Here is a 19305-nt window from a genome sequence, read left to right on the forward strand (position 1 = left end):
GTTCCATGTGTTCCCCAGGTAAGCAATGCACACGCACCTGGCCATCCACGTGATGTAAAAGAAAACATGATTCATCAGACCAGGCCACCTTCTTCCATTGCTCTGTGGTCCAGTTCATGTGCCCACTGTTGGAGCTTTCGGTGGTGGACAGGGGTCAGCATGGGCACCCTGACTGGTCTGTGGCTATGCAGCCCCATACGCAACAAACTGTGATGCACTGTATATTCTGACACCTTTCTATCAGAATCAGCATTAACTTCTTGAGCAATTTGAGCTACAGTAGCTCCTCTGTTGGAACCTGACCACACGGGCCAGCCTTCGCTCCCCACGTGCATCAATGAGCTTTGGCCACCCATGACCCTATTGCCGGTTCACCACTTTTCCTTCCTTGGACCACTTTTGATAGATACTGACCTCTGCAGACCAGGAACACCCCACAAGAGCTGCAGTTTTGGAGATGCTCTGACCCAGTCGTCTAGCCATCACAATTTGGCCCTTGTCAAACTCACTCAAATCCTTACACTTGCTCATTTTTCCTGCTTCTAACACATCAACTTTGAGAACAAAATGTTCACTTGCTGCCTAATATATCCCACCCACTGACAGGTGCCGTGATGAAGAGATAATCAGTGTTATTCACTTAACCTATCAGTGGTCATAATGTTATGCCTGATCGGTGTATATATATATATATATATATATATATATATATATATATATATATATATATATATATATATATATAAAGGTCAAAATAATTTAATTGGGAAAAACATTTCTGTACTTGAAATAGGTTTTTTTGTGTAAATACCCACTCTCACTATATAATTTTTCTTTCTTTCTTTCTTTCTTTCTTTCTTTCTTTCTTTCTTTCTTTCTTTCTTTGTTTTTAACAAAATGATTTTTATTTATGGATACAAGTATTCTAAAGCAAACAAAGAGCGTTGTACTTTTGCCAATTTCATAATTGGTCAAGCAAAATTGGCTATTTGGAAAACTTGTAGGCTTTCTATTGAAGGACGAATAGTTAATGTTTTGAAAACGTTCAAAGCGTTGGTTGAATCACGAATAAGGGTAGAATATATGTTTTTCAAAACTGCAGACAATATGGTTGAATTTACATATAAATGGTGTGCAAATAGTGGTTTGTTTGTGGTTGGTGATGATGATTCTTTGATATTTAATTGGTAAATATTTGTGAGTAACTTTTGTATTATGGTGTAGAATGTGCAATTTTAATTGATTAAAGATATATTTTAACCTCTCTTTCTTTCTTTCTTTCTTTCTTTCTTTCTTTCTGTGATTATTGCACTTCCTGGGCAAGTTTGAGATTTTGCTTAGTGGTCTCAAAGTAATTAACTCAACCAAGATAGACAATTAGTGAGAGGAAGGTGCTCTGGTCAGCAGTGTTAATTCAGTCAGCTGAACTCCCTTTTGTTAACCAGAGCAGAAAAACGCTGTGGATGTGCTGGGAGGGGCGACTTCCTCCTCTCACTCCATCACAATACTATGGTTGAGTGGTGTGTGTGTGTTTTTTTAGGGGGGTTGTGTTGAGGTTAATGGATCCAAATAGCCTTTTCCACATCTCACTGTTGTATCACATTTCATAGTTTTCATAATTCAATGTCATCACAGAACATATGGCAGATTGAGGAATATTACAGATCTCACCACTAGGTGATGTCAGAGCACTTGAAATAGAAAGCTGCCATGGTTACTACACGCTTCTGTCCCAGGGTATCCTGCTACCTTTGCCGTCATGTGTTTCGGAAAGCAGACAGCCAGTCTTACCACAGACGGTTCACCCTGCCCTATTCCCATACATAACTTAAGCAGACATCAAATACAGGAGAGCCATACAGCCTTGGCAGCACCTGAAACAGAGAGTCTGGCTTTATTTGTCTATGGTTCAAGTAAAGGTCATTAAGCAATGCAGACCTTTGATACTTCAGTAGATGTAATTTCTTGTTTTTATGAGGTCAGTCAGCCCTGTAGATGAACAAATACGACCAGTCATTCTGAGAAGGTGGGCAGGGTGGCATCTGACCCGATCACTGAGGAAAAATAGCAATCGTTTTCTTACATTTGAGTCTACCTTCATAGGATTCTGTGATGTTTAAAGTTTGAGGGAGAGAATCTTTCATCTTGACAGTTCCATCCACACAAAGGCACCATCGTCTCAGTCCCTCGGGACCTCTTGCGTGTTGACATGCCTTAACTCCTTTCAAATGCAGAGATACATGTTAAGACAAGGCCCACACTGGTTTGCAGCATTCCTGAGGCATAAGTAAGACATATATTACATCAGTTTAAAATAAAAAAGGACATGTTTCTGCTGCTCTTGACAAGTCTTTAATCGGGGCAAGTATTATTAGATGCATATGCTTTTCTGGTCAGTTACTTAATTTAAAAATATATATTTTACAAGGTAAAAAGATGTATTATTACATTATATATAATAAGTTTTTCTTTTCAAGAATTTTCAAGACATTTTTCCCTTCAATATGACATTAGGACAGTTGTATCACCCTGACATGATTTGACTTTATGATGCTCAATTAATTTTAATACACAAATTAATACATGCTGTTCATCGAAGAGATGTATTTAAGTCATTTAAAAGTTTGGGGTCGGTAAGAGTTTTTAATGTTTTTCAAAGTCTCTTTTGCTCACTAAGGCTACTATTATTTGATCATAAATACAGTAATATTGTAAAATATATTACAATTTAAAATAACTATTTGTTGTTCTACTATGTTTTAAAATGTATTTTAATCCTGTGATGCATCATTACTACAGACTTCAGTGTCACATGATCCTTCTGATGTGCTGATTTGGTGCTCAAGAATCATTCTCATTATTCAAATGTTTGTGCTGCTTATTATTTTGGTGGAAACTATGACAATTTTTTTCAGGATTCTTTGATGAATTGAAATTTTAAAAGATGCCATTTATTTGAAATAGAAATCTTTTGTAACATTTTAAATGTATTTATTGTCACTTTTGATCAATTTAATGAGTCCTTGCTAAATAAAAGTATGTGAAAGAGAAACTATGTAAAAGAGAAAACAATAATCCAGTCATAGATGACCCCAAAAAAAACAACAGAATTTCACCAGGAATATCCTTAGAGAAAAAAAAGTCTTTTTTGTTTTTGTGAGAATGGAATTTTTGCAGTTTTGTCAGTCTCACCTGGTGTGTATAATCCACCCACTTTAACAGATTTACTGGTTAAAACATGTTATGCTCAAGAGGTCAACAGGCCTCTTCTTCACTGTTTGTTTGTCTTTGGGGAAGTGAGTTGTTTTTGTAAGTCCCCTCCGGGACTGGGTTACCTTTAGAGGTTGTGTTCAGCAGAGGATTGTGTAAACCATGAAAGTAACAGGCATGCAGAGAAATCAGCACATTTTGTCTACTGCTGAATTACTACATTTCTAAAGGATGCTAATATATGCATAAACCCAGTGACACAGGGAGAACAGAGAGGGCCTACTGGCGCAGCCGGGACTCGAATCGGGGACCTTCTTGGTGGCAGTGCTACCCAAAAAATTTGATAAAATGTAAACAATTTATTTCTTACAAAATTAACAAAAGTACCAAAAACTATGTAAAGACACATTTTCTAGAGTGTTTACATTTTCCCAGAATATAAAAGTTTCTAAGTGCAGTAAATATTTGTACATTAAAGCAGTGTTTCCCAACCTTTTTTTGTTTTTTTGCACAGGCACAGTTTCTGACAAGTAAAAATATACCACTAACATGCATTGCTTCAAATGGCATATTAAAACTAGATATTATATTAAAAATAGTACTCACATTTAAAGGGTTAGTTCACCCAAAAATTAAAATTCTGTCATTAAGTACTCACCTTCTTGTCGTTCCACACCCGTAAGACCTTTGTTCATATTTTTGATAAAATCCGATGGCCTGCATTGACAGCAAGATAATTAACACTTTCAAATCCCCAGAAAGCCACTAAAGATATATTTAAAACAGTTCATGTGACTACAGTGGTTCAACCTTAATGTTATGAAGGGACGAGAATACTTTTTGTGCTCCAAAAAAACAGAATGACAACTTTATTCAACAATATCTAGTGATAGGCAATTTCAAAACACTGCTTCATGAAGCTTTACAAATCTTTTGTTTCGAATCAGTGGTTCGGAGCGTGTATCAAACAGCCAAAGTCACGTGATTTCAGTAAACGAGGATTCGTTACGTTATTAATGTTTTGAAACATTTTGAAATTCAATGGTTCATGCGACTTTGACAGTTTGATACACACTCCGAACCACTGATTTGAAACAAAAGATTCATAAAGCTTCAAAGCTTCATGAAGCAGTGTGTTTTGAAATCGCCCATCACTAGATATTGTTGAATAAAGTGGTTATCTTGTTTTTTTTTGGCGCACAAAAAGTATTCTCATCACTTCATAACATTAAGGTTGAACCACTGTAATCACATGAACTGTTTTAAATATGTCTTTAGTAGCTTTCTGGGGATTTGAAAGTGTTAATTCTCTTGCTGTCAATGGAAGCCTCACTGAGCCATCGGATTTTATCAAAAATATCCTAATTTGTGTTCCGAAGATGAACGAAGGTCTTACATGATTAGAACCACATAAGGGTGAGTAATTTATGACAGAATTTTCATTTTTGGGTAAACTATGCCTTTGATTTGAAATTTGAGCTTAAGTCAGATAGGAACACAATAAGGTCATGGAATGATGTTTCTTAGTTGGTGGTGAAGAATCGGATAAAACAAATTTACATATCGTTGCTCACAGGCAGAAACCTCATAGTTAATGAAACACAGTCGTCGAAGTTGGTATTGCGGCTTTATATGGTCAGACACTTGCACGTGTCATTATAATGTTAACATTTTATGAAAACTGCATTAATGCATCTTGGAGCGGAGTTATGCGGTTTGACTGACAGTTTGATGAGCCAATGGAGTTACGAGGTTTAGTCACAATCTCTTTTAAACACTTTTTATTGGTCAAATATTTGTAAAACCCACAAACAGACGTAAAGGATGACCGATAGCATGAAAGGGTTAGTTCAGCCAAAAATGAAATTTCTGTCATTAATTGCTCATCCTCATGTCGTTCCACACCCATAAGACCTTCGTTCATCTTCGGAACACAAATTAAGATATTTTTGATGAAATCCGAGGGTATCTGATCCACACATAGGCAGCAACGACATTGCAACTTTTGATGTCCAGAAAGGTAGTTGAAAACATGGTTAAAATAGTCAACGTGACTGCAGTGGTTCAATTTTAATGTTATGAAGTGACAAGAATACATTTTGTGCGCAAAAACAAAACTAAAATAATGAGTTTATTCAACAATTTGAACCGTTGTCATACGTAGTGAACTCAGTGCAGTTTTCCTTGTTTACATCCTAACGTTTTTCGTTGAATAAAGTCGTTATTTTTGTTTTGTTTTTGTGCACAAAAACATCATAACATTAAAATTGAACTACTGTAGTCACGTTAACTATTTTAACCATGTTTTCAACTACCTTTCTGGACTTCAAAAGGTGCAATGACATTGCTGCCTATGTGTGGATCAGATACCCTCGGATTTCATCAAAAATATCTTAATTTGTGTTTCGAAGATGAACGAAGGTTTTACGGGTGTGGAACGACATGAGGGTGAGTAGTTAATGATAGAAATTTCAGTTTTGGGTGAACTAACACTTTAATCTTATAAAACAAAAATGGCGAAATATAGAGATACGAGGTTTTGGCCTGACGACGCAATGATATATTCTTATTTGTAGCATTTATTTTTACTTATTTTTTGGAATTCATTGGATCATTTTCCACGGCACACCTGACAGCCTGTCACGGCACTACTGTGGTTGGGAAACACTGCACTAAACTGTGGTTAAGAGCAAAGCTTGCATTTTCTAAATCAAAAGCACAACCCCACTAAGTTGAACAAACTCAAACATACAACTAGACAGAACACAAACCAAATCTAACAGGACATGTGGAAAACAACATGTGGAAAACAACTGTTTCATATGGAGTTTCAAACACTGTCATTTTACAAAATGCTTTGTGATGCTTCAGGCTGAAGAGACCTTGAGTGTAATGGTTGTCTGCAGACTCTGTATATGGTTTAAAAATGGCGTGGAATGGCGTGGAGTTGTGAGTGATAGAAAGATAATGAGAGAATTTAATTCAGAATCAGATTAAATGCATTTACCGAAGGGGAAGTTCAAAGTCCTCATTGCTTAGTGTAATGCATTAGGTTCAATGAAGTCAGTGTATTATAGCTGCTTGCTTGTATATTTTATATACAACTTGTATTAAATTTTTGTTCCTTTTGCATGTGTCTTGTGACTTCATTTTCTCATCTCTTCAATTCTCTTTAATGGTCAAACAAGTAGTAATGTTTAAAAAATGTAAGATGAACTAAAACATTCCAAAAAATACATTCCATGAACAATGTATAAATAACATTTTTGTGCTAACGTTTTGAGAACGTTTTTAAAGCCGAGATAACTCTGAATGAACATTTACTAACGTTACTGGATAAAGGGTTTGTTCATAACTTTGAGAGAATCATGCAAGAACACTAGCCAAAGTTCTGAGGACGTTCCCTGTTAGCTGGGTAATCTGTTAAATATGACTATAAGGCATAAAGATATTATAAACATTATAACATCTGGAAAGCTGCTTTGAAACAATGTGTATTGTGAAAAGATCTATACAAAAGATTTGACTTAAAGGATTAGTCCACTTTTAAATACACTTTTCCTGATAAATTTACTCACCCCCATGTCATCCAAGATGTTCATGTCTTTCTTTCGTCAGTCGAAAAGAAATGAAGGTTTTTGAGGAAAACATTCCAGGATTTTTCTCCTTACAATGGATTTCAATGGCTACCAACAGATTGAAGGTCAAAATTACAGTTTCAGTGCAGCTTCAAGGGCTTTAAACGATACCAGATGAGTAATAAGGGTCTTATCTAGCGAATCGATCGGTCATTTTCGAAAAAAATACAACCGTTTATGCTTTATAAACAAAATATCGCATTGAACGTACTTTCCGCTTCCGCATTCTTCATAACTGTGCGTTCACACCGCCGCCGGCGAGAGCGTCAACATTCGCCTTGGCCGCCCTGCCAACAACGCTGTACTGTTCGTTCAAACCGCCGCCGACGGGAGGGTCAAAGTAAATGACAAGTTGCGTTAACCAATCGGAAGCCTCTCAAGCGAGGACATCTACATTCCGTTATGAAGAATGCGGAAGCGGAAAGTACGTTCAAGGTGATATTTTGTTTATGAAGCATAAATGGTTGTATTTTTTTCGAAAATGACCGATCGATTCGCTAGATAAGACCCTTTTTACTCATCTGGTATCGTTTAAAGCCCTTGAAGCTGCACTGAAAATGTAATTTTGACCTTCAATCTGTTGGTAGCCATTGAAATCCACTGTAAGGAGAATAATCCTGGAATGTTTTCCTCAAAAACTTTCATTTCTTTTCGACTGACGAAAGAAAGACATGAACATCTTGGATGACATGGGGGTGAGTAAATTTATCAGGAAAAGTGTATTTAAAAGTGGACTAATCCTTTAATAGGCCTACTCGAAAGACGTTTTATTAAAATGGTTCTCACATTTTTTGCAACCATTCCCAAGATTTTTAGCAATTATTAATAACATCATAAAGACGTTCAGAGAATGTTATTCTAATAACATTTTCTCTCTACATTATGAGAACATTCATCAAGTACAAATTAGGCCTACATCATAAGGACGTTCCATGAACGTTGTACTCAGAATGTTTTATGATAACATTATGAAAACATTCAGCAAATAATAATAACATTATAAGGGCATTTTGAGAATGTTATTCAAAGAACGTTTTTTCTCAACATTACGAGAACACCCATCAAGTAAATTACATTGTAAGGACGTTCTATGAACGTTGTTCTAAGAACGTTTTCTCTCAACATTACAAGAACATATAATAACTATTAATAACATTGTAAGAACGTTCCATAAACATTATTTTTAGAATGTTTACATAACTTTTAAAGAACGTTAGTGAACATTCCCTGTTAACTGGGATGTTGCATGACTAAAGCGCTTGTTTTATCTCATAAATTACCTATCAGTGAGGAAACCACATAACAGTTTAGAGCTGTTAAATGCTCCATTATGATTCATTAGCTGGAAGCTGGCTGGATGTTGTTTTTTAGAAGATTTATCAGCTCTATGTTATCTCCGATGTTCATGTGTTTTCCCATAAAGCATAGGACTAATGGACCCATGTGAGTCCCAATACAACATTTACTGTGACTATATTATCAAAATAATCTCAGAAAGCCTCATCTGGTGATCGCTGTTAGTCTTCTAAGTATATCTATGCATTTGGTGATATGATGTTATGAGTCTGTGGGGAAACTGGTCTGCCTTGAAACACTATATGGACCAGGATTCTGCACTGAATGTAGCCTTGTGAAAGGATCTTATTTTCAAAGCAGTATAGGAGTAATGCAAAAGGCTAAATTGTGATAAAACTATTTCTTTTATATTGTTCTATCCCCTTAAGCAAATACTTATTTATTGTACTTCCAAAAACATTTCCTAAAAGTCATAAAAGAGCCTTGGTGATGTGAACCATGTGGAATGGGAGGGAAAATCTTTTGATTGATTGATTGATTGATTGATTGATTGATTGATTGATTGATTGATTGATTGATTGATTGATTGATTGATTGATTGATTGATTGATTGATTGATTGATTTTTCTTCCCATCTCATTTTTTCCCCCATCACCATGTCCCTTAGGGACAATAAAATGGGTTTTTGTTCATCAATTTTTTCTCCTTTTTTCAGTTTTTTAAAATCTGTATCATTTACAGTGTTGAGTTATCTGCCATCAGGTGATGCTTTATTCAAGCAACTTCTAGCTACATCACACATCAGGTATAGCTGTATGATGGGGCTAGTTGTCACACTTATTTTAAAGTTTGTATATGCAGTTTAATGTAAAAAGAACAGCTTTATTAATACAGCTTAAAATTAACTCTCATTTATAATTCATTTAAGTTGTTAAAAGAAACAGAACTGCTTTTGGGGGAAGCTATTTGTCAGATGTTACTTCTTAAAATACACTAATGTTCAAAAGTTTGGGGTGGGTAAGATTTTATTGTTTTTGAAACTTTTGCTCAGCAAAGGCTGCATTAATTTGAACACAAATATCATTAAAAAAAGCAGTAATGTGACATTCCAATATTTTAAAAATACATTATAATTTAAATGTAGCTGAATTTTCAGCAGCCATTACTTGTCTTCAGTGTCACATGATCCTTCAGAAATAATTCTAATCTGATTTGCTGCTCAGCAAATATTTCTTATTATTATCAATGCTGAAAACAATTGTGCTACTTAATATTTATATATTTTTTTCTGAATTCTTCAATGAATACACAAAAAATATTTAAAATTATTTACATTTCTTTGAAAAAACTTGCAACAATGATTTAATGCATCCTCACTGAATTAAAGTATTAATTTCTTTGTTTCAAAAAGAAAATCTTACCGTCCCCAAACTTTCTGAACAGTAGTGTATATCATTTGATATATTTTTTGACCCACGAAGAACTATTCTACATGATATTTGCCTTAATCCCAGTAAAATTTACGGTAAAAAAACGGCAGCTGTGGTTGCCAGAACTTTACCGTAAAAAATACAGTAGCAACGTAAAAAAAAAAATTTGTTAAATTTACGGTAAAATAACGTATTTCATTAACTAATATAATGTTAATTTACCAACCTAATGAAGTACTAATATCTGTTTTGTACCTTTATAATACACTGACAGTCACCAAACACAGTGGTGATAAGAGTCACATGATGAATCAAAGTTCATCACAAGCAGATTTTCCACAAGCTGAGAAGGACAACACTAACATATAGAAGGTGCACACAGTGTCATTCACACACACACTAAACACCATCATGGTAACATGCATGAAATTTTAAAAATGCAATAAACATTAATTTAACAACATTAGATGTAACATAAAACCCTAATGTACATAACTGATTAGAAAAAAATGAGAAAAACTAAGAAGAAACAGAGTTATTTCAACGAAAATATATCAAATGTGAAGTGTCACGCAGGGAATTGTGGGAATGTCAACTTACGTTTTTTCACTGTAAATTTTACAATGAATTGTTATTTTTCACTTCCAAAAACTGTGAATTTAACTGTATTTTACTGTAAAATTACATTAAATGTACCGTTAGATCTATTACAGTTATTCACCGTATATAGTACGGAAACTTTCTGTAAACCAATTGACAGTTTTTCACCGCAGCATTTTTACAGTCTTTTACTGTTAAAATCACGGTCATTTTTTGCATAAGTGTTTCTCAGTTAGCCATTTCAGAGTATTATTTGTATTCATTTTTATTTCTAAGATTTATTAGTTTTAATGGAAGTTCATCCTTAGTAAATATACTTTCTCCTCTCTCGATTGTGGCTGTTAGGTCAGATCCACAAAGGGCAACTCAGTTTCCCTTCAAATGAACAAATACTATAACACAGGAACAATGTTCTAGTCATGTACCAGAGAGGAGGAAGTGAAGAAAACAAAGCACCTTTATCTGTTCCAAATGAGCAGCTCTCCCACTGAAACTGGCTCTGAGCTCACTGCGTTGCCTTACATCATCTATGTGTGTGATGTCATATTAGATGCATGACCTCAGGCTCAAAAATGAATGACCTGATCCACTACACGTTTTAGATCACATCTACTTTTCATCACAATAATTTGTAAAGACTACAGAAACTTTACACACATTTCAATTTTACATTTAAATCATTTCGATTCATAAGCCTATTTGCAATTAGGTAAATGTTGCGGTGACACATTTATATAGGGAATTAAATAATGTGCAATCTGTTTTGGGATTGCAGCTTTGGCCTGAAATGCCCCCATTCACTGCACTAAAAATAAAAGCATGCAGTAGGGTCTGAGCCCAGCAAGTGTGTGTGATTTAGGGGCACTGCATGAGTTAGTCAACCTGTCAGTGAGGCTGTGATCACACTGATTTAGAGAGGCTCCGTTGTCAGGCTGGAAATAAGCTCTGACTCTCTTGTTGTGTGGCTACCGCTTCTACGTAGAAATCTACAGCATTTCTTACCTCTTATTCTTTATGTGTAGTGTTAGTCAGTCAGTATGCTGGAGCATCAGGTAATGTGGTGTGGGGAAAGAGGATTATGGCACCAGATTTTCCTCTGCCATTCCACTTTTCCAGTTAGGAGTGTCCTTGGTGAATTCTGGCTTGCTTGAAATATGCCCAGGGGCCCACAAGCTTTGTTAGGAAGCTACAGCTGCTGATATGGATAAGCTGTAATCCAATTCTCAGGTCTTAGCAGCACTCATACAGGGTCAGGCGGGACCCCCCCCCCCAAGACTCCTAGAACTGTCCTATTATAATAGCATTGATGAGGTAATCGAAGATAAATTTAGAGCTGAATGATTTGGTGGGTGAGAACAGAAGAGATGAGAGAAAAAAAAAGAGAGAGGGAGATATTTAGAAACATTTAGAGAGGACGACGTGTCTTTTGTCATGTCAAAGAGGGATAACCTATACTTTACACTGCATTGTTTGTACCAGACAATTTCTATCAGTAATTTTCAGTGAGAAATCTGTTGAGGTTCATCAAGGTAATGTTTTTGTGGTATGCAAATGTGTAAAATTATAAATAGTGCTTATGTTTTGTCAGTGTTCCATCCGACATGGATCTATTCAATTCAATTCAATTCCTGAATTTGAACTGAATGTAAACTGACATAGTAAAATTCAGATTTGAATTTAAAGGATTAGTTCACTTTAAAATGAAAATTTCTCCAAGATTTATTCACCCTCAAGAGATCAAGTGTATATGACTTTCTTCTTTCTGATGAACACAATTGGAGTTATATTAATAAATATCCTGATGCGTCCAAGCTTTATGCAGTGAATGTGATCAACGAGTATGAAGCTCAAGAAAGTGCATCCATTGAATTCAACTTAAGAAAAAATCATAATTGGCGTTGCGTCAGTTTCACTTTTTTGGTAAGTAGTGTAAGTGTTTTGAACTGCGAGAGGCGTTACGCTTTCTTCGTAAGTTGAATACGGAAGGCGGTCTGGCGGAAGCTAGATATTTTACTTTATAACTTGTTAAATATGGATATTTTTCTTATACATCGCTTCAGAAGGCCTTTATTAACCCCCCGGAGCTGTGTGGAGTATGTTTATAATGGATGGATGCACTTTCTTGAGCTTCATACTCATTGGTATCCCTCACTGTCATTATAAAACTTGGATGAATCAGGATATTTATTAATATAACTCCAATTGTGTTCATCAGAATGAAGAAAGTCATATACACTTGAGGGTAGTAAAACTTGGGGTAATTTTCATTTTAAAGTGAACTAATCCTTTAAATTCAAATCTGAATTTTACTATGTCAGATTACATTCGGTTCAAATTCAGGAATTGAATAAAACAAGATATTGTGAGAAATGTCTGGGTTTTTTTGTTGTTTGTTTGTTTGTCTATACAACCAAAACAGTTTAATTTCTTCAAAATATCTTCTTTTGTGTTCCACAAAAGAAATAAATTCACACAGGTTTGTAACAACGTGTGGGACATGATGACATCATTTTAATTTTGGGGTGAACTATTGTTTTGAATTTGTTATATCTTTTTTTTTTTAAGTTTGAAGTTTGAAGGTTTTATATACCAACTCAACTCGTAAACTGAAAGTGAGCCAATTCTTAAATTCAGAATTTTGCTCAGCCTTGGTTTCTATGGCTTCCTCCTTCACCAAACACAACTTCTGTTCATGAGCATCCGTTTTGTGCTCTGACTAACTTGTAATCTAACTTTTATAATTACGGAAATGTTTGTCAAATACATCAGCTGATCACGTCTTCTACTCTGAGAGTATACTGCTCTATTGTGAGGAAGCTGTTGGCGCTGGTTACTGTGGCAGCAGTCAGCATCACTTCCCTACTGAACAACAGCCATGCCCAAGTACTATCCTCCTCCTGGGCCTTATTATACCATCATTAGTGCTGAAAATTGAAAAGTATGATGTAATACAGCCTAATACTCACACAACCCATCTTGTTGTGCTAGTGAAAATACAAATGGTTGGAGTACACAGACAGATGATGGATGAACCAGATTCTAATTCATATTAGTATCACATTAGTATCAATCTATGTGACATCTTAAATTAAAATTTACACCATAGTGCTTGTATCATCCCAGCTAACAAAAATATGTTCTAAGAACATTTAACTAACATTCCTTTTTAGTTATGGAAACATTATTTCTTGAACGTTCTCTGAATTTGTTTTTTATGTTCATGTTTTTAAAAAAATGAAGTTATGTGAACGTTAAGGGAACATTCCGTTTGATAATTTTGCAAACATTGTGGGAATGTTCCTTTTGAATGGTCTCTGAACAAGTAGTAACATTTAAAACATGATATATATTATATGTAATGTGTGTATAATTCTGAGGAAGCAGGGCAAAAAATAAAAAATTATATATATATATATATATATATATATATATATATATATATATATATATATATATATACTACCGTTCAAAAGTTTGGGATTAGTACGATTTTTTATATTTTTGCAAGAAGTTTTGTCTGCTCACCAAGATTGTATTTATTTAATTAAATTTAATTAAGACAATAATATTGTGAAATATTATTACAATTTAAAATAACTGTTTTCTATTGGAATATAATATAAAATGTCATTTATTTCTGTGTTGGAAAAGCTGAATTTTCAGCATCATTACTCCAGTCTTCAGTGTCACATGATCCTTCAGAAATCATTTTAATATGATGATCTGCTGCTCAAGAAACATTTATTATTATTATCAATGTTAAAAACAGTTGTGTACTTTTTTTTCAGGATTCCTTGATGAATAGAAAGTTCAAAAGAACAGCATTTATCTGAAATACAACGCTTTTGTAACATTATACACTACCGTTCAAAAGTTTGGGGTCAGTAAGAATTTTTATTTTTATTTTTTTTTAAAAAAAGAATTTAAAGAAATTAATTTTTTTTTTTTCAGCAAGGATGCATTAAATCAATCAAAAGTGACAGTAAATACATTTAAAATGTAACAACAGATTATATTTCAAATAAACGCTGTTCGTTTGAACTTTCTATTCATCAAAGAATCCTGAAAAAAAAATATTGTACACAAATATTTTGTACATCTGCACACAATAAATGTTTCTTGAGCAGCAAATCAGCATATTAGAATGATTTCTGAAGGATCATGTGACACTGAAGACTGGAGTAATGATGCTGAAAATTCGGCTTTGCCAACACAAGAATAAGTTACATTTTCAAATAGAAAACTGTAAATTGTAATAATATTTCACAATATTATTGATTTTACTGTATTTTTAATTAAATAAATGCAGCCTTGGTGAGCAGACGAAACTTCTTTATAAAACATTAAAAATGTTACCGATCCCAAACTTTTGAACGGTAGTGTATATATATATATATATATATATATATATATATATCTTTGCTGTGAGGCACCCACTGAGCCACCGTGCAAAAAAAAAAAGGGGAGTTGAATTTTGAGAGTTAAAAGTTGAAAAGAGTTACAGATGAATGTCCTCCTAAAATGTTTTAGGAAAAAAAAAACATTCCATGAACAATGTATTTTTTGCTAACATTTTGAGAACATTATTTTAAGATAACTAGACCAGATAACTCTGAATTAACATTCTATTAACATTACAATGTTTGCTCATATAGAGAACCATGCCAGAGTGTTAACCAAAGTTCTGAGAACATTTCCTGTTAGCTGGGATATGATTCCCTTTGTGAGGGCGAGATAATGTTAACAGTATGTGAGAACATGCCTTCATGTTCTGTAAGCTCCACTGCTTCCGCCACTCAAGCGGCATAGTTATTCTTTTTTTTTTTCTGGCTGACTACATGCCGTTAGGTTAAGTGCAATCTGCTGTTTGCTCACACTCGTCTCGGGGTCAGAAGAGCACAGCCCTGTTAGTATCACTTCACATAACTGCTCAGACACACCATCACACATGTAGCCTAGTGCAAACATGAGGTTTATCCGCTCTAGAGAGAATGCCTGCTCAACGAGCAAGTGCGTATGAGTGATTGTGTGCACAGGACTGATTTTCTTACACCTTGTACCCTGAGTTACCAAGGAGACGAGCAGCAAGTGTTTGCAGACATTCAGATCATGCTGCCATATCATCACCCACACATCATATGAAACTATTAACTATTCATTGAGACTTATGTAGGCCTATGTGTGTGTGTGTGTGTGTGTGTGTGCGAGCGTTTTTGTGACATATCAGGACACAAATTTGTTTAATGACATGGGTATGACATACAAGGAGAGGGTGACTTATGAGGACATTATGTCCCCATTTTTCAAAAGGCTTATAAATCATACAGAATGAGTTTTTTTGAGAAAGTAAAAATGTGCAGAGTTTTCTGTGATGGGTAGGGGTCGTGTAGGGGGATAGAAGGGTTTGTACAGTATAAAAACCATTACGCCTATGGAATATCCCCACAATTCACAAAAACAAACCTGTGTGTGTGTGTGTGTGTGTGAAGATTACTTTGGCCTATTGCCAGCTTTCTCAGCTGAGAGCATGTCTATTATAAGGGGAGTGAAAGGCGTGTAAATAAATAAGAATGTAACTGGGAATCACCAAGTGATGAGGATTTGCAGCATGTTTTTCCTGTTATCCATTGATCTTTATCTGAGTTATGAGTTATGTTTGTAGGATCTGTGTATCCTAAGACAGCAGGGTCAGCTATGTGTGTCACTTTGTATTAGTGCTTAAGTGCTTTTGTGAATTTGATGAAAAATGGAAGAGAGAAAGAAAAAGAGGCACAAAGTGCAATTTTGGCTGCAAATTAAAAAAAAATTACAGAGATTGAGACAGGTTATTATTTTTTAATAAAATTCATTCATTTATGCATTTATAAGTTCAAAAATGTGCCATTCTTACAGTACACAGTTTCTTAAATTAGGCGTAATTCATTAATATTAATAATCTGGATACCACAATTAGTTTATTAGTTTAGTGACAATAATTTTAGTACATCACATTTAATTATAATAAAGTAACTGTTTACATAATGCCTCGCATTGCAAGGGGAAATATCAGTAACACAACTATGCTAATTTTTGCTAGATTATTAGTTTTTTATATGATGAGGTAGAGACATTTATTCATATAGCTGTTTATTTTAGTTTTTTTTATTATCAAATGTTATGAAAATCTTCAAATTTCAATCAGATGTCATTGTTCAGTCTCCTCCATTAATTTCACACACATTTAGACTAGTAATTTGGTATTTGTACTTCATATTTAAATCGATATATATATATATTTTTTAAATAATAAAAAAAAATAAAAAGTGTAAAGTGCCATATGGATACATTTTAACCCCACCCTTTGAACAATCTCTGTCTAACAGTATTTCATCTACTGTTACACATGTTCAAAGGGTGTTCAAAAGATGCCTTATACTGAAATTTGTATAAAACCAGAGATGCCATATGTTATACTGGATACAAAAGGTTTCATCTGTTGCAGTCAGCTATGACTCTATGACATATGCATATAATACGTCTTGTGATTATTTTTTAGTCAGCAAAAAACAGATACAATATCAGTATAGTGCACTGATGTTTTAGATAGAGTGACTGCTGTGAAAGTTCACTTACCATGGCACAAAAAGCTGAAAATGATGTAGTGGGATTCCTGTTCATAACTTGTACGATGAACACTCTTCCTGTAATGCCAGAATGTGAGAATTCATCTGTGAGCTCTGCAGCTTTATAGGTCTTGACTGCACATCAGTGCCACCTAGGCTTTAACACAAGTAGATCTGGTTGGTTCTTGCAGTGTAGGAGGGGCTCCCGCACCATGTGAAAGTCACACATTTTATATTTATATTAAATAGTGGTAATTTAATATTGAATATGAATCATTTTATAGTTTGTCTTCATATTAAATCATTTACATTAATGTCAAATTAAAATTTACACAATATGCTGTGTGCTAAACTTTGATAAAGAGTACATAACTAGTAGCATTTATGTAGGTGTCAGTCGTGGAACTGAAACACAAGCACAAAAGCTGAAGAAATCGCTGTTTCAAAGAACCACCGGCCCAATTTTCATGTTTAAGTATAAGAGTCAGATGACAGGCTCTAATATAACAAACCAAATGCTTCAATTAAATCTAGCACAGAAGGTGCAAGCTTTTCGCCAATCAGATTGCCTGACTCCAGCGCTCAGATAAGAAAAGTCTGCCAGCAAATGACAAGGCCTACTGTTGCTGTTTTGCAGTCATGCAAAGCATCAGAAAGGAAGGAAGTGAGGCTCACATCTACCAATAAAGATTCATTTCATAACTGCCCTCAGATTGTAAACAAAAACCACTACTGATGTTCCCAATAATCTTAGCGGTGATAATACTTTGGGCTTGAAAACAAGTTAGCTAAGAGGTGTTCATTAAAATAAATCCTATTCTTTTACATTCACGGTAATGATTAGTTTAAGAATAATCCAGATTCAGTCACAACATACATTAAGCAGATAATATCATGAATAAACTGGCGGAATAAGCCTTTGACATGCTCAATTACACATAAAACGCACAGAGACACATCACAGAACTCAGGGTCATGGGGTCACATGCTGCATGCATCAGCTTCATTGATTTCTGCCTCATCGACTCATGGACAGAATTCCTAATTTGTGCCTTCTGAGCCACCCAGAGACAAAGAATATCTTAATGTCATGTCGTTTTTACCTCCATTTTCATCTTTCTAAATGTTGAAAAAAAAAAAAAAAATGCTGATAATAGATCTGCAAGGTTTGGTTTCCAAATGTTCTAAGGAGATGGGCAGATATGTCAGGGTATTTTTTGTAATGAACAGAGAGAAGAAAATGAGAGTTGAGAGCAAGAACACCTAACGTGTGGCTGCTCTGAATTAAAGCATTGACCTCATACTTTATCCCAGCTGTGGGAAAACTGTGGGGCCAGCTGCTGCAGGACGAGTGAAGGCTATATTTAAATAAAAATGAAAAATGAGAGAGGGGAAAACGCTGCAGGCTAAGCGTCTGCAGTCCTGCCCCTACTACATTAGGAAAGCGGAAGACGAGAAACAAGGAAGAATCCCAGTACAAATGAACTCTTCCCTTCGAAACCCACAAGGGTTTGAGAAAGCATTGCATACTTATACAAAGATCACATTTTACTAAATATATGGAAATGTTTGTTGCGCTAGCGTTACCCTTGTGAACAAAACCTCACGTTGTGTACACTTTATGTTAATGACTACAGTGTAACATTACACCTGACGAACATGTTTTTTTTTGTTTTTTGTTGCTGGTGGTGGTGTTTTGTTTGTTTTTTCTTTTATTTTTTTTATGGAAATGTCTTGCCCTAAACAGTAACACTGAAATGTGTAGTTAGACACCAAATGAACAGTTGACTTTGACGATTATTGGACTGATTACTTTTAGTTTAAGCCAGCTGGATAAATTAGCAGCTGGTAAATATAGTAATAATTTGTACATATTACTAGTTTATGGTCACAATATTTGTCATCAAATGAAGCAATGTACAATTTAAAGGGACAGTTCACTCAAAAAAAAAAAATATATATAAATATATATATAATACAATTTCCATGATGGTAAAATAAAGATATTGGAATAATTAAATAATAATTAAATTACTCTTCTACATAGTTTGTGCTGCTAATAAACAATGGGTGACCATGTTTTAGTCCCAAGGCCATTTGTGAATTCAATAAGATTGTGTAAGTAAACAGGACCATCCAAGAGACCAGGGCAAGTAGGGCTCTCGGCCCCTGGGACTGCAAGATCACGTGACCAGCCATACCAGACGGCAGCAAAGCAGGGGGATTTCCAGATTGGTTATTATTGTTGTAGACAGGAAAAGACTCCATTTAGATGCCAGAGATCACTGAGAAAGCCCTCTCACGGTTTGTCGTATGAGAGGCTTTATAGCAAAGGTAATGGAGAAAGATCTGCTAGAGAGAGAGAGAATGAGGAGAGGATGTGAGAGGGAGAGATGGAGTGGGATTCCTTCACTGCACCAGGGGGTGGTGACAAACATTTCACAGATCTGCATCATTGATGAGACTCTTGACAGATGCAAATATAATACACTGGATTAGTGAACAGTAAAATTGTGTATGTCTTTAATA

General features: G+C 34.9%; 1 long non-coding RNA gene across 2 annotated transcripts; it reads right to left on the reverse strand.

The window, feature by feature from the left end:
- Window positions 1-1550: 1550 nt before the first annotated feature.
- LOC125273944 lies at window positions 1551-17037 on the reverse strand. 2 transcript variants are annotated; one of them, XR_007186155.1, is made up of 3 exons: window positions 16787-16979; window positions 11177-11507; window positions 1551-2276 (listed from the first exon to the last, which is right to left on the reverse strand). It is a non-coding gene; the product is annotated as an uncharacterized LOC125273944 (long non-coding RNA). The 2 variants fall into 2 exon arrangements; XR_007186154.1 differs by lacking the exon at window positions 11177-11507 and having other exon boundaries at window positions 16787-17037.
- Window positions 17038-19305: the final 2268 nt, after the last annotated feature.

Source organism: Megalobrama amblycephala, linkage group LG8 (assembly GCF_018812025.1).
Source record: "Megalobrama amblycephala isolate DHTTF-2021 linkage group LG8, ASM1881202v1, whole genome shotgun sequence".
NCBI classification, from domain to species: domain Eukaryota; kingdom Metazoa; phylum Chordata; class Actinopteri; order Cypriniformes; family Xenocyprididae; genus Megalobrama; species Megalobrama amblycephala.